The 4,748-nt window shown below is 42.5% G+C and overlaps 1 pseudogene; it reads left to right on the forward strand.

The window, feature by feature from the left end:
* Nucleotides 1–688: 688 nt before the first annotated feature.
* On the forward strand, nucleotides 689–4,463 carry LOC115657114 (annotated as a pseudogene).
* The last annotated feature ends 285 nt before the right edge of the window (nucleotides 4,464–4,748 follow it).

Raw genomic sequence — 4,748 nt, forward strand, 5'->3', positions numbered from 1 at the left:
GGAGGAGACCCAGGAAGAAGTGGGAGGCGGGGAGTCCCATATCCTCCTCTTGTGCCGGAGAGCAGTAATTTACTGCAGCTCTGGACACTCCTTCCACCCAGCCAGCACAATCATCCATGCAGGGTGAGGAGGGAGTCATGGCTCCACCTGCTCTCTACCTCTCTCTCCACCCGCTCGTTCTCAATAGGAAGGAGCAGCGGCGCAGCCTTTGCGCAGGACTGGTTCGCAAGATCCAGCTCGCTCTCAGGTGACCGTGTGAGGAAAGGGAGGATTAGGATGACCAGACAGCAAATGTGAAAAATTGGGATGGGGGAGGGGGATAATAGAAGTCTATATGAGAAAAAGACCCCAAAATTGGCACTGTCCCTATAAAATCAGGACATCTGGTCACCCTCTGGAGGGTCCAGACCCCATGCACCGACATTACGGCTAGGGGTGGTCTAGCTCTGTGGTAATTGGATGCATCACACCGATTTAAAAAGTGGTGAAATGAAAAGAATAGGATGAGTTGGGAACAGGGCTCTCAATTCTCTGCTCTAACCACTGGACCGCACTCCCTCACAAGAGTTCAGCTTCCTTCCTGTTGCCGCAGAGGAGAGGCTTTCAGACTGTCATCCTGCCCTAAGCACTCTGAAGTGTAGTGTCGCTTGAATGAAGTGTGTTTTCTTTGCAGAAAGGGGTTGATGTTGTTCCCACTGAATTCAGTACCGTAAGGGAAAGGTGAAAAACAATGAAACAATCACTAAGCCATATAAAAGCAAAGATAAACCCTTGTACCTTCCGCATCATGATTTAGCCAGCATATTCAAGCAAAGAGACCTAAAGTATGAACCCCCGAAACCAAGTGAGCTACTTAAAGACAGCCCAATTAGGCTAAATCCGTCTCTGTGGCAAAAGAGTGGAAAGATCTATAAGTAGAGGTGAAAAGCCTAACGAACTTGGTGATAGCTGGTTGCTCAATAAAAGAATATAAGTTCAACCTTAAACCTTCTATAAAACAACTTAAAGTAAAAAGAAAAGTTTAAGATTTATTCAATTGGGGTACAGCCCAATTGAAAAAGGATACAACCTAAAACGGAGGACAAAACACATAAACATCCACTACCTGTAGGCCTTAAAGCAGCCACCAACAAAGAAAGCGTCAAAGCTCACTACAACAACAAAACAGTAACACAAATTTTCTCCCCAAATAACATTGAGCCATTCTACCACAATAGAAGAACTAATGCTAAAATGAGTAACAAGAAGATAAACTTCTCTAATGCGCTAGCTTAAATCATGACAGATAAACTACTGATTATTAACACCGCTATAAAACCAATAATGCTTAAAACACCCTATAAGACTTAACTGTTAACCCAACACAGGAGCGCACACAAGAAAGATTAAAATTTGTAAAAGGAACTAGGCAAATCAAACGAACCCGACTGTTTACCAAAAACATAGCCCCTAGCAATACACAAGTATTAGGGGTAATGCCTGCCCAGTGACTCTGTTAAACGGCCGCGGTATCCTAACCGTGCAAAGGTAGCGCAATCACTTGTCTTTTAAATAAAGACTAGAATGAATGGCCAAACGAGGTTCTACCTGTCTCTTACAAACAATCAGTGAAATTGATCTTCCCGTGCAAAAGCGAGAATAATACTATAAGACGAGAAGACCCTGTGGAACTTCAAATACGAAATCAACTATCACCTACATCAACCTAACCAAGGCCTATCAAAATAACACCTGATTTCTATTTTCGGTTGGGGCGACCTCGGAGAAAAACAAAACCTCCGAAAAAAGAACTATTCTTTTAAACCTAGACTAACAACTCAAAGTGCTATCAGCATAAACGATCCAATATACTTGATCAACGGACTAAGCTACCCCAGGGATAACAGCGCAATCCCATCATAGAGTCCCTATCGACGATGGGGTTTACGACCTCGATGTTGGATCAGGACATCCTGATGGTGTAACCGCTATCAAGGGTTCGTTTGTTCAACGATTAATAGTCCTACGTGATCTGAGTTCAGACCGGAGCAATCCAGGTCGGTTTCTATCTATAGACTTGAGCCTTTTCTAGTACGAAAGGACCGAAAAGACAAGGCCAATATCGTAAAACAAGCCTTACCTTACATTAGTGAAAACAACTTAACTAACAATAAGACAAAAATCCTGACCCAAAAAAAAGGGTCTAATTGGGGTGGCAGAGACAGGTATAAATGCGAGAGGCCTAAACCCTTTATCCAGGGGTTCAACTCCCCTTCCCAATTCATGAAAGCACTATTATCCAACCTCATGTCACCACTAATATACATAATCCCAATCCTAATTGCTGTAGCCTTCTTCACATTAATTGAACGAAAAGTACTAGGATACATGCAATCCCGAAAAGGCCCTAACATCGTAGGACCATACGGACTACTACAACCAGCACCAGACGGAGTAAAACTATTCATCAAAGAACCAATCTACCCATCAAATTCATCAATCACACTATTCACCCTATCCCCAATTCTAGCCCTACTACTCGCCCTATCAATTTGACTGCCCCTCCCAATTCCATTTCCACTAGCCGACCTCAACCTTGGTATTCTATTTCTAATTTCCATTTCAAGCCTCATAGTCTACTCAATCCTCTGATCGGGGTGATCCTCAAACTCAAAGTACGCCTTAATAGGCGCCCTACGAGCAGTCGCCCAAACCATCTCATACGAAGTGACCCTAGGAATCATCCTACTGTCCCTCATCCTCTTCTCAGGAGGCTTTAACATACAAATATTCATAACAACACAAGAGCCAATATACTTAATATTCTCCACCTGGCCACTCATAATAATATGGTATATCTCTACACTTGCCGAAACCAACCGAGCACCATTCGACCTAACCGAAGGTGAATCTGAACTTGTATCCGGATTTAACGTCGAATATGCTGCCGGACCATTCACCCTATTCTTCCTAGCAGAGTACTCAAATATCCTAATAATAAATACCCTAACTACCATCCTATTCCTGAACCCAGCCCACATCAGCAATACCCCAGAACTATTCTCCATATCACTAATCTCAAAAGTAATATTACTGTCAGCAGGATTCCTATGAATCCGAGCTTCTTACCCCCGATTCCGATACGATCAACTTATACATCTCCTGTGAAAAAACTTTCTCCCAATCACCCTAGCATTATGCCTTTGACACATATCAATACCAACTGCTTTATCAGGACTACCCCCAATACCATAGGACACGTGCCTGAACTAAAGGATCACCTTGATAGGGTGAATAATAGAGGTTAAAATCCACTCGTTTCCTTAGAAAAATAGGACTCGAACCCTACACCAGGAAGATCAAAACTCCCCATACTTCCATATTGTACTATATTCTAGTAAAGTCAGCTAAATAAGCTCTCGGGCCCATACCCCGAAAATGCAGGTTTAAATCCTCCCTATACTAATGAACCCACACGCAAGTATAATCATCACCTCAAGCCTAATCATAGGACCACTACTCACAATATCCAGCAACCACTGAATCCTAGCATGAACAGGGTTAGAAATTAGCACCCTAGCCATCATCCCACTAATCGCCAAACAACATCACCCACGCGCAACCGAAGCCGCCATCAAGTACTTCCTAACACAAGCAACCGCCTCAACATTAATCTTATTCTCCAGCATCATTAATGCGTGAACATTAGGCCAATGAGACATCACACAAATATCCAACAACATCCCATGCACAATTCTCACTACAGCTCTAGCCATCAAACTAGGATTAGCCCCATTCCACTTCTGATTGCCAGAAGTACTTCAAGGAACTACTACAACAACTGCCCTAATTTTAACCACCTGACAAAAACTAGCACCATTATCTCTACTAGTAATAACCGCCCAATCCCTAAATACACCATTAATACTAACATTAGGACTAACATCCGCCATTATCGCCGGGTGAAATGGACTAAACCAAACTCAACTTCGAAAAATCATAGCATTTTCCTCAATCGCCCACCTAGGATGAATGACTACAATCCTCACTCTATCACCTAAACTCATACTACTCACATTCTACACGTACATTATTATAACCTCCACAATATTCCTAATAATCAAACTTCTGGAAACAAACAAAATCTCAGTAATAATAACATCCTGAACAAAACTACCAGTACTAAATACTACAATAATGCTTACCCTCATATCACTAGCAGGCCTACCACCACTAACAGGATTTATACCAAAATGACTTATCATTCAAGAACTGACTAAACAACAAATACTCATCATAGCTACCATAATAGCCCTATTATCACTACTTAACCTATTCTTCTACCTACGAATCTCATATTATGCAACCATTACACTACCCCCAAACTCCACTAGCTACTCACAACAATGACGACACAAACTAAGCCAAAAACACTACCTTGCCCCAATAACTACACTATCCACCACCATACCCAAATACTGAACAACAACAGAGCCCTCCATGTCTCCTCTGAACCTCATTAATCTCTCTACCCACTGCTGCTTTTACTCCCCACGTGGTCAAGTTTCTTGTGTGCAATGCCTGTCCCTGTGCAGGGGTGTCTGCAGCTCTCTCTGGAGTCTCTTGTTCTCCAGAGGGCCATCTGAGGTACCAAAGAACAAAAATGAGAGGCTCCCTCTCTTTGAAAAAGAAAATATTGTCAGCTCAGCCATTGTCAGGTCGCTTAGGTATAAAATACTGGTTTTGCAATGTGTGGGTGGAGTTTCCTT

Source organism: Gopherus evgoodei, chromosome 9 (assembly GCF_007399415.2).
Source record: "Gopherus evgoodei ecotype Sinaloan lineage chromosome 9, rGopEvg1_v1.p, whole genome shotgun sequence".
Taxonomy (NCBI): domain Eukaryota; kingdom Metazoa; phylum Chordata; order Testudines; family Testudinidae; genus Gopherus; species Gopherus evgoodei.